At 38.9% G+C, this 12391-nt stretch overlaps 1 long non-coding RNA gene across 1 annotated transcript; it reads left to right on the top strand.

The window, feature by feature from the left end:
* Positions 1 to 1384: 1384 nt before the first annotated feature.
* Positions 1385 to 12137, top strand: LOC109206099. The gene is made up of 3 exons (XR_002064785.1): positions 1385 to 1999; positions 4716 to 4783; positions 11882 to 12137. It is a non-coding gene; the product is annotated as an uncharacterized LOC109206099 (long non-coding RNA).
* Positions 12138 to 12391: the final 254 nt, after the last annotated feature.

Raw genomic sequence — 12391 nt, 5'->3', positions numbered from 1 at the left:
GTTTCTTATAGTTATATTTATGGTATGTAATTGATTTTGATAGATTTGGGCCATTCAGAGTCGCATATTCATGGAAAAATCATTTTTACCAGTCGATTGAGCTCGGCTCGAGGTAAGTGGCTTGCCTAATCTTGTGTGGGGGAACTCCTTGTCACGACCTGGATTTCCCACTGTCGGGACCGTGATGGCGCCTAACTCTTGATGCTCAGCAATCCAAACTCTGATCAGTATGGCCAGTACCGGGATCTGCACAGAAAGTGCGGAGAGCAGTATCAGTACAACCGACCCCATGTACTGGTAAGTGCCGAGCCTAACCTCGGCGAAGTAGTGATGAGGCTAGGACACGACAAACTATATAAACCTGTGCAGTTAAACAATATACAACCAGAATAACAAGTAATATAAATTAAGCAGAAATGAACGGGAAGGGGCAATATGCTATGGGGGTATCAAAATAAAGAATCACAACAGTAAGGGAATATAAACAGCTAAAACACCTTGAACCGATAATAACAAATAAACACAATAACCAGAAAATGAACGTCATCACCCTTCGTGCTTTTACTCTCAATCCTCACCATCCAATCAATAATAGAAACGTGCACGACATCATGTTTCGTGCTTTATTACTCTTCCTGATTAATAGAAATGTGCACGGCATCACCCTTCGTGCTTTATCACCCTTCCTCACTACACGAATAATAGAAATGTGCACGACATCACCCTTTGTGCTTTATCACTCTTCCTCACCATATGAAACAACATAAACAATAACTACCCTACAAGGGCATCACTCAAACAACTTCGTTCCATCATTTAATTTCACAACAGAAATCTCAACTTGAGCCAATACTCAACCAATATCCAAACTAGGAAAAACATAATAAGACTTGTTTAATATGAGTAATAACTAGTGGACATGTAATTTTTGACCCTTCCCGAGATTTTATACATTTTAGCGTTTAAATAGTTAGTTTAGGTCTAATATCGCTATTTTAACTAGTTTTGACCCTTTTACTTTATTTTATCACAAAAATGAAAATTACAAAAATATTTTCTCTTATTTAGCTAATTGATATTTTATTTAGTTACTTTTAGTTTATCTACCTTTCATAATATTAAAAAATATACAAAAATAATTTCACTTTTAGTATTTAGTTTTATTCTAGTAATTTATTTTAATTAGGAATGATTTCACAATTTTATAGTTATTATTTTAGGAATTAATATTTTAGTCTAGTAGAGTTAAAAGGCCACTTTTAAAGGTAAATTTGGCCAAAATTTGGCCCAATTCGAATCTAGCCCATAATTCCTAAGCTCATACTCCCCTAACCTAAAAATACCCTTACACCCTAACCCTTCAAAAGAGGGATCTCTCATAAAAAAGCTCCCCAGCCGTTTAGACCTTTCTTCTCCAACCAAAAATCCTAAGACCTTCACCTCTCAATCACCAAGAGCCATCAGCGAAAAACAGACCCTTCCAAGCCACCGCCCACCGCTGCCTTCTTCTTCATCTTCACACCCAAAACCAAGAAACCTAGGACCCTAATCTTGAAAATGAGATTCCAGCCGCGACTCCCAAAATAACGAGACACCACCCCAATTTCTAGTCAGCCATTTCCTCTAAAGGAGAAGAGCAGCAACGGCCTACCGCCCTCGACTCTGAGCTTCTGCCGCCGACCACCATTGTACATGCCTCTCTTCCATTCCCCCTAGCCATTTCCACTAGAAAACAACCACAACAGACACACAAAACCAGAAAAAGAGAGGATACAGAGAAGGAAGGGATGGGGCGAAAATAGTGACAGAACGTGAGAAGGGACAAGAACAGTCCAGTATATGAAAATATTCGAAGCATTATCGTCCAAGTTCGAGTTTGGGTTTCGAGCTGTCCGTTTGCAAATCCGAGGTGCCGATTCGAGGTCCGTTGTTGAATTTTGTCGCGGTTCCGTCTTTCGTTAAGCGTTTTCAGATTTCATTTGGAAAAAATATATCTAAGGTCCATTTCTAAACCTTGTTCTTAATTAATTTTCAGTGTTCTTCCTTGCGTAGTTTTATATCGAATGAAGTTCTGCTTGGTTGTTCTTCCTTGCGTAGTTTGATATCAAATGAAATTCTGCTTGGTTTTTTCTTTTAGTTTACACAATGGTATGCACATTACATTTCTGTTTGGCATGGGAGTACTAAACGCTTATTGATGTCTCATTTCTTAAAGAAACAAACGTGGGATTTTAATAAAGTAGGACAGAAATTGATTAAGAAAAGATTTCAATTCGGAATTAGGTATATTTTTAGTAGCTTTTATTTCACTGGTTGTTCCCATTGTCTTTTCCTTTGCTTTGTAGTTTTGCTTGTTCTGAATGATGTGCGAGGAGTAGGGGATTAGATATGAAAAAATGGAAGGAAATTCAATTTTACCTTTTTCATTGTTTTGACCGATAGAAGAATGTTTAGGCCGATCACACGTGGGTAAGCAAATTTTTCGGCGCGTAAATAATCATCATGACTATGGGTACGGTTCCCGTGGCATAGTTGCGATACATAAATTCAAATTCGGGTGTGCATTTCATGTGATCCGACCACAACTTGAAGTAATAAATAAAATAAACATGTTGTAGATCGTGGGTACGGTTCCTGTGGATTCGCAATGTGTACAAAAACAAACGAGTGCGCGACATCGCGACTTGTTCAAACAAATTCCATAAATGTTAAAAGCGGTTAAAAGGAATAAAATGCACATATGGTTTCAAATACGTAATAAATCAGATAATTAGGTCAATTATTAATAGTTAAGTGATCGTGCTAAAACCACGGAACCTGGGAGTGCCTCACACCTTCTCTCGGGTTAATAGAATTCCTTACCCGGTCTTCTGTGTTCGCGGACCACAAATAGAGTCAAATTTCCTCGATTTGGGATTTTAAAATAAACCGGTAACTTGGGACACCATAAATTATCCAAAGTAGCGACTTTAAAATAAATAAATAATCCCATTTCAATTAATGTCACTTTAATAGGAAAAACTCTCTATCCCCCTTTCGGGAAGAAGGAGGTGTGACAACTAGTTTCAACAGGAACATTACGTATAAAGAAACACAACGGTCAGAAGTATAGGACTCACTTGCATGCTATGACCCGACAACAATGTATAGATGCTCGTCACCACACCTATACATCGTACTTAACAACTAAACAAGTAGAAAATAAGGCAACAACACCTAATCCCTCAAGCTAAGGTTAGCCACAACACTTACCTCAATTCCACGGCCAAACTCAAGCCTCAAATACCGCTTTCCCCTTAGTTTCCACTTTGTAACGACCCGGCCGGTCGTTTCATGTGTTGCCGCTCAGTTTTCCCCATTCCTACTTATTATTGTCTTGTTTAGCTGTATTATGTGCTATCGGGTTGGTTGGCTCAGGTTCGGAGAGGTATTGGTAAGGTTTGAGACACTTAGTCTCTTTTGAGTAAGCTTAAGTTGGAAAAGTCAACCGGATGTTGACTTAAGTGAAAAAGGACTTGGATGTGAATTTCAAGCATTCGGATAGCTTCGAAAGGTGATTTAGGACTTAGGAGTGTGATCGGAATGTGTTTTGGAGGTCCGAAGTAGCTTTAGGCTTGAATTGGTGAAGGTGATTTTTTGGCGTTTTCCAGTTGCTAGGTGAGATTTCGTTATTGGGGTCGGAATGGAATCCCGGGATTTGCAGTAGGTCCGTTGTGTTATTTGGGATGTGTGTGCAAAATTTCACGTCATTCGGACGTGGTTTGATAGACTTTTGATCAAAAGCGTAATTCGGAAGATTTTTAGAACCTTAGGCTTGAATCCGATGTGATTTGGTGGATTTGATGTTGTTTGAGGTGTTTTGAAGATTGGTATAAGTTTGGATAGTGGTATGTGACTTATTCGTGCTCTTGGTTGAGGTCCCGGGGGCCTCGGGGTGATTTCGGATGGTTGACGGAAAGTTAGGAATTGGGAGTTTGCAGCTGAAGTTTTATGGCTACAATCATAACCGCATCTGCAGTTGGAAAGCCGCATGTGCAACTCCCGCAGATGCGGAAACAAGCCACAGAAGCGGCCAAGAAGTGAGTCAGGCGGAGCTGCAGAAGCGGACATTTGGACGCATCTACGATGGCACAGGTGCGAGAGAGTGACCGCAGGTGCGGTCCCAGACCTTTAAGTGAAAACCGCAGGTGCGTTGGGTTAGACCGCAGAAGCAGGGCCGTAGAAGCGGTAAAAAGACCGCAGGTGCAAAATCCCTAGGTCAGAGAGTATATATTTCATCCTTCGCGATTTCCAGACTTTCTTCACATTTTAAAATGGTTTTTGGAGCTTTTTGAGGGATTTTGAAGAGGGAATCAGAGGGAACTTCGTTGAGGTAAGATTTTTAAGCATAAAACTCGTTCCTATGGTGTTATTTCATTGATTAGGCTTGAAATTTTTTGAAAATTGTGGGTAAATATTGAAGAAACTAGGGTTTGAAATTAGAGACCTAGAATTTGGGATTTGAGGGGTTATTTGTGGTTGGATTTTGGTAAATTTGATATGCATGAACTCGTGGGAAGTTAAGGATTCCATTGATGTTAATTTTGTCAGATTCTGAGACGTGGGCCCGGGGGTCAGGTTTGGTTAGTTTCGGGATTCGTGTCGTAATTTGATTATTTTTGCATGGGCTTCATTCCCTTAGCATATTTTGACGTCATGATTCTGATTTTGGTTAGATACGACACGAGTTGAGGCCAAGACGAGAGGCAAAGGCATCGCGGGTTAGAGTTTGGACCGGATAGAGGTAAGTAATGATTGTAAATGTTGTCCTGAGGGTATGAAACCCCGGATTTTACATCGTTGTGCTATTTTGAGGTGACGCACACGCTAGATGACGAGCGTGGGGTCGTGCACCGTCTGGGATTGTGACTTAGTCCGTCTCGTATGACTGTTTAACTATGTATTTGGTTGAAAATTGTTTGCTATCATCATGTTTTGGGCTGAATGCCAAATTTGGGCCTCGTGCCAACTGTTTGGACCCTTAGGGGATTCTACTACTATTCCTCACTGTTTTGACTTAGTATTTGTATTCAGTCAGGCTATATTCTACTATTTTCACAACTCAGCCATCTTTACTCATTTTTGATATTTTAAATGATATTTTGGGCTGAGCATTCATGTTTTACTGTTGCCCGCGTGACTTGTGAGATTCTGACTGAATAAGGCCGAGGGCCTGTGTTGTAGGATACTATGGGATCGGGCTGCGCGCTGCAGCATGTGGTACTGACTTGTGATATATGAGAGGCCGAGGGCCAGATTTATTATGCCACGAGGTGGCTTGTGATTGATATAAGGCCGAGAGCCTGTTGATTATGCCACGAGATGGCTTGTTTTTGCGCTTGGGCCGTAAGGGGCCCCTGCCGGAGTCTGTACACCCCCAGTGAGCGCAGGTACCCATGTGATATAGCCCGATGGGCCAATGTTGTTCCGTGTTATTGCCCGAGGGGCTGATACGAGTGCTTGTGAGATAGCCCGAGGGGCTGGTTTCTGTTGGTATTTTGCCGGAGGGGCTAATTTGTGTTTCTATCTTTTATCCCTGTTTTCATTTATTCATTTGAATTGCTAAAATATGTTTTAAAGAGGTTTTACTGAACTGTACGCGGTGAAATCAGAGGGCCTGATTTCCCACTAATAAGCCATCTCGGGGAAGTGCCTCGAGACCCCGAGGACATGAAGCCACACCTTAGTCCTCTCCCTCGGGGCTGGTCAAGGCCCGATTCGAGGCCAGGTGGAGGCCGAGACCAGGACAAAGAGAGGAAGCTCCCAAGACACGCGGTTGAAACTGACAAGGCCGGCCTATCCAGAGCCTACGCTGAGGCATTGCATCAAGCCATCCCATCTCCGTATTTTGTAATTAAATATACATGTATTTGCAACTGAGTTCCTCGCCTATATAAGGGGACTCACCCAACCTTGTAAAGCACTGATGTTGCTCCACTTCTCCAATAAGCAGTAATATCTCTCTCTATCTCTTTCTTCTAAGTTAACTATGTTCTTCGACCCCGAGGTCTCCCTTGCATTTTATTGTTCTTCGTTTGTTCTTCGTCATTTAGCTCAAGATTGACGGTATAAAGCCTTGTATACACATTGTCGATGCCCCCTTTTTTCTAAAGGCGGAATCGGGTTTACGACATTTGGGCGGACAACTCTATCCTTTTTGGGAATTTGGGTTTTGAGGTTTAGAAGAGTCGCCACCTAATGATTAAGTGCATTAGGACACTAAGAAAGAAATGAAGAGAAGAAGAAGAACTAGAGAATGGGTAAGGGCTTAAAATTATCTCGGGGGGAAGGTGTTAGGCACCCCCAAGATCCACTAGTGTGGTTCCCGGCCATGCTACAATTGTGACTTTAAATATAAACAACAAATAAACATATAGGACAATTCTCACATAACGATTGCAAGTAGGGGAAGTATAAAAGTTAAATAAACGAGTTGAAATTTGGGACTAGGCAATTTCATTATTTATTTCAAGAATATATGAGTGCAGAAGAATGGGAGTCAAATAATTGATACAAATAATCAGGCAAAGGGATAAAATGGGGTGACAATTTGGGAGAGAAAAAAAAAGTACTTGGACATTTAAAGAGATTTTTTTAAAAATGATTAAAGCAAAGGGCAATTAAAAAAATCGAAAACTGCAATTTAAAAAAAATTCTGAAAGAGAGAAGTAAACACATAAAGAGGGAGGGGGTCCTAGGCTTATAAATAACATGGATCACCCACGCAACACCCGGTAACCAATTATACACGTGGTGTTATCGCGTGATCATCATATCCATGTCTACCCTTTTCCCACCTCGTTAAGGTACTAAAGCGCGGAATGGTCTCGTTACTTATTGCATGCTACTACCCGCCCCAATCCTATCAGTCCCGGAGGCAGTTAGGACTACTAATCCTAGAGGGAAGGGATATTGGCTTTTGAAGTTTAAAAAGGACAAAATCTAGTGCGACAAACAAAACACATAAGAGCAGTTAAGGGGGAAAACACATAGCTGTTAAGGCTCAATTAGGCCTCAAAGCAGAAATTGTTTAGCATGACTTACAAGTACTGGTTAGGTCATTAATTAAACTTACGTAAAGGGGGTGGCTGATTTATCACATATTTTTAGATAAGAAGTCCGAATTAGGCCTGCCTGCTGGTTGTAATTATTAAAGACTGGTATAATTAATTGATTACCTAATGGTTTGCCTAGGTGAAACCTATAGGCATGATATCTAACAAGGTCAAACATACTGATTTTAAAGAAGATTACTGACTTTAGAAATAAACCAATTCTACAGATGTTAACAACATTATTACTGATTTTAGACTTTGCGGGTGAATCAAATTTAAACGATTGCTCCTATAGGCATGAATTCTAAGCGTTGTTAATTCTTAAACGGTTATGTAAGTGCAGGAATCCTAATAACATGGTATCTAAGATGCAATTGATTATTTTTTTAACCTATGGATTGTTTGCCTAATGACAGGTGTATGTGCAGAAGTGCAGGAAACTTATAATCATGATTTCTATATGCAGAAGTGCAGAGACTTATAGACATGATTTCTAATGAAATGCATAACTTATAGACAGGATTTCTAACGCAGTAATGAAACAACTTATAGGCAGGATTTTTAATGCAGTAATGAAACAACTTATAGGCAAGATTTCTATATGTAGATGCATAAACTTATAGACATGATTTCTATATGTGGATGCATAAACTTATAGGCAGAATTTCTATATGTGGATGCGTGAGCGAAAAAACAGGTTGTGATTGCAGAAATAAATACCTAAAGCATGATGTCTACCCACTTGCATAACATGAGTGACCCTCCCCTTTTCACTATACACACCCAATAGTTACTACAAATTATTACAACCCGAATGAATCAAGAAAAATAAAAATAAAAGAAAAAATTACATCAGAAATTAAAGTTCCAACCAAGGAGAGCCTAATTCAGACTCCTAGTCTGAAGCATGAGATAAACTAACTTCCAAAGATCAGATTTCCAAAGCCTTTCTCATCCTTTGGGTGTGTCAAAGTTCCAAGGAGCTTCATGAACTCCAGGCAGTGCTCACACCCAATTACATTTGCAGGATCAGATTGTAGTGCAGTGTGGAAGGGCCAGCCCTCAAATGTCCAAGTTCAGAGGGAACTCAAGGTCCCCAAGGCAAGGCTCATAGGAGGGGGGCAGAACTTAGAGTCTAAGGATAAGTGTAAGTGCAATAGAGGGGGAATTTAGGGAAAGCCATGACAAAACTAGTGGTCATGCCCAGCAATTAGGATGCTGGCACACCCCTGACCAACCTGTCAGCTTGAGTTTAGGAGTTAGGACCTATTGAAGGTCAGGTTCAGACCTGGGCAGCAGTTTGGATGCGGCCAGGCCATAAACTTTAACTCAACACACATAGGGGAATGGGGGTATGGGGATTTTATAGCAAGCAGTAAACATAAAAGAAAGAACATGCTTAATACAGAGTATAAACAACAAAGTAAACCAGAACATGGCAACTGTAAAGTAAACACATAGGGAAGGAGTTTTGAAATTAAATTGGGACATACCAGTTTTAGGGAAAACGAATAAGTAATACAGCAGTCTTGAAAAGTCAAGTTGCAAGCAAAGCAGTACAAAAGTCTCAGAAGAGAGTAGAGATTGAAAGAGTATTGTGATTGAGAGTATGCGTGTGAGAGTATGAGTATTGAACTTAGGATTCAAAATTTCAAAAGTTGTTTTAGTGCTGAAGGGTCGAGCCCCTTTTATAGTGTAGCAAAAAAGTAAGAACAAGGTAAGGAAATAACATTGAAATCAATCTCCCTTTAATTAAGGGATTCTGATTTCAAACGGGTAAAAACAATTATGGAAAGGGATTTGAAAAAATATTTTCCAGGCAGTACAGTAAAGGGTAAATACATAGAAGTTATTTAAGGCAAAATTCCAATGGTACACGGTTTGTGTGAAATAAGGAAAGGGAATCAATCAAACAGCCAGTAAAATCAAAGTGGAAGGCTTTGTTCGAATGAACCAAGTCGAGAAAAGGTAAAGATAGTTCAATTAGAGAAAATCAGTAACAATCAGTCAAACCCCATTAAAGGAATTGAGAATCAATTAGTAGTTGGCAAAACCTTTTTTGAAAGAAGAACTTCTCATATATAAAGCAGACAAATCAAACAAAAGGGGTCGTCATGTTACTTAGAAAAGAGTCTAATATTGAAAGGTTCAGAATCATAAGCAAAGGGAAAAACAAGTTCAGTTTGTAGACTCATAGTGAGTCTGAGAGTCCAGGGTTCCAATGCAGAACCCCAGTCCAAACACCAAATCAAACTTGCCAAAGAAAACCCCAAATCCTAGGGTTTCAAATCGAATCAGACATAGAGATGAGAAGGCAAGCCATTGAAACAGACTCAAAGGTCTGTTTCAGAGCCTCATGAGAAACAAAACAAATAGGATAGCAGGTTTGAAACAACAAAGAAAGAAAGCTGATTTAAGAGCATAAAAGAGCATGTTTTAGAAAAGACGGAACTTAAGCAAGTTCAGAGGAAAAGAGAGGTGGTGTAAACTTAAGCCACAGTAGATGAAACATGCTTAGCAAGTACACAAACAGAGTCTAGTAAAGCAAACAAAATCAAAGAACTCAACAGTAAACACATATAGTAGAAGAGTAACATAACAAGGATTAGCATGTGAGCATAGGAGTAACATGTATAGTAGGAAAAGAAGAAGCAGAAGAACAACACACGCGTAGTAACAGAAAATATACGAGCATAGTATAGACAAACACACATAAAGGAAAGAACAGCAAGAATCAGAAAGATATATTTTTTTTTGAAAACCTTTCAGAAACCCTAAATCGAAAATAAACAATTTCGAAAAGAAAATTTGGGAAAAATAATTTAGAGGTCCAGTAGAACACAAACATACCATAGATCTAAGAAAATAAACAGAGAAAAACCTCGAACAACTTAGGGTTTCGGAGAAACCCTAGAAATGAGAAAGGCTTGGAAAAGTCAGATCCTGGGTCGAAGAGGTCAGGAATCAGGCTTCTCGTGCTTGAATATGCCGGAGCATGGTCGGAGAAGCCATGGAACCAAAGATCTGAGAAGATCTGACAGAGAACCATCAAAGTCAAACATCAAAACCTCGAACTCCCAAGGTCTAATGGTGGAGAGGGCTGAGTATAGACCATCAATGGCCTGAGAAGCCATGGATTCCGGTGAAAGTACGGAGGAAAAGGGTCGGAGACAGGCTAGGGTTCTAAAAAAACTTCGAGAGAATTTTGAGAGTGGAGAGTATTCAAGGGCGGCGGACTAAACAAAATGGGGGAATAGGGTATGGTTTGGGGAATTAAAAATGGAAAGGGGAGATCGTGACCGTTGATCAGATTGATCAACGGTCTAAGATTAAAGGAGGCTTGGGTCGGGTAGTTAAATGGGTCAAGGATACGGAATTGGGCTAGCCTGGTTGGGATTCAAATTGGGTCAATTAGGGGGGGTCAGTGTGGCTATAATCGAAATGCAAATGCGCTGCAATTGAAACGAAATGAGGCCAAATTTTAAATAGCCAATTTTACCCCTTTTATTTTATAAAAATAGTAAAAAATGATTTTAAATGCAAATTAATAGTACTGAACCAATTAATAATATATAAATATTAATTAAAAATATTGAAACGAATTTTACAATTGTAGAAATGCTATTAATCTTAAAATAGGCTAAAATTGCAATTGTATGCAATTTAGCTTTAAAAATACCAGATAAATTTGTAAAAATATAGAAAAATCACCTTGACTGTATTTTAGTATAAATATGAGAATAAAATAAATTATTCACTAAAATTGATAGTTTTGGGAATAATTACCGACTTTTGTACTGCTAAAATGGCTAATAAATTAATTTTAAAATCTTTTAAAAAAAATTAGGAAAAAATACCAAAACACTTAGGCATGCTTAAATAGCATGTACATGTTATTTTGAAAGCATTTTGTGTATAAAATACATAGGGAAAAATTTGGTATCAACAGCTGCCCCTCCTTACCCAGGAAGGATGAAAGAGTTGTCGGGTAAAGACATGATGGCCAATTTTGACCGAATGAAACGGTTTGAAGAATTTTGACCAAGCACTGGTTCCTGAGCATAGAAGTTAGTTTGGGTACTTAGGGAGCATAGGAAAGCTGTAGTTAAATCTAGGACCCTCTAGAGTCTTCTAAATAGGGCCGTAGTTATAATTTCAGAAAGTGAGTGGGATAACTTGAGTAACAAGTCAGAAAATAGAGGGTTAAGTAGAAATAAGTGAGGGACTAATGTGTAAAACTAAATATCTGAAGCTGACCCTCATTTTGTGCCTATAAAATGGCACTCTCATGCCTTGTTTCACAAGTTTGGATGATCTGAAAAATTCCCAAAATTTCTAGCCTTCAAAATTTCTCCAAAAAACCTCTCCTGCGAGCTATAGCATCAAAATTTGAATTTCAAATCAAAAGTTCAAAAAGCTGAGCTCTTATAGTTCAAAAGTTTCCCTTAGATCCGACTTCCTTCAAAAGCAAAAAACCAAAAACAAAAGGAAAAATACAACAGAAAACTCAAAAATACTGTTCCCTTGAGATTTTAGATTAATTTCTGGTTTTAGTGTTCGATTTGCATCATTTAGTTTAAATTCTGATTGCCAAAAGTTGCCGGAGGTCCCTGAGTTGAATTCAAACTGAGTTTGACTGCTTCGAGTCACTTGTGGGTCTGTTTTACTGGTTTTGTTTTCACTGCTGGGTTTCCAAGTTGACATTGTTGTTGCTCTCCTGTGTTTAACGCTGCAAATTCCTCACTACTGCTGCTGACTTCTGCTTCTTATTGTATTTCAACCTCCAGGTACATATCCTGACTTTGAGGCCATGTGAACATCCAGTTGAAAGATGAAATAAAATCTGCTACATGATTTTGTTATAAACTTGTTGTAGATATTTTATATTTCATATAATGTTCCTTGATTTGTTAATATCTTATTGTAAATAAATTTGAAACTATCGGGGACTGTTAATGGACTGTATTGGACTGTTATAACTGAACTATATAGATTGCTTCTGTTTTAGTTTTATATTAATACAACTATGCAATGCTGGTATGAGTCGAGTGCCTTTAGAATTTGCTGGATATGATTAATAAACAGGATCTGCAATTGTTAAGCATGTGCTGAAGCTTGTGTTTAGATAGATCAGGAACTAGGAACTGGATATAGGTTATTTGCGTGCCACCGTTTGAAAGTCGAAATAAGATCAGATTCAGGGTAGAAATATTTGAGACCATCATTTTCCCCTTTGTTTGACAATGTAACTCAATTACCGCTAAACTTCAAATGTGATTGTATCATAAGCTTCAAAT

Source organism: Nicotiana attenuata, unplaced genomic scaffold (genome assembly GCF_001879085.1).
Source record: "Nicotiana attenuata strain UT unplaced genomic scaffold, NIATTr2, whole genome shotgun sequence".
Classification (NCBI taxonomy): domain Eukaryota; kingdom Viridiplantae; phylum Streptophyta; class Magnoliopsida; order Solanales; family Solanaceae; genus Nicotiana; species Nicotiana attenuata.
This window is presented reverse-complemented; position numbering and strand designations above follow the sequence as displayed.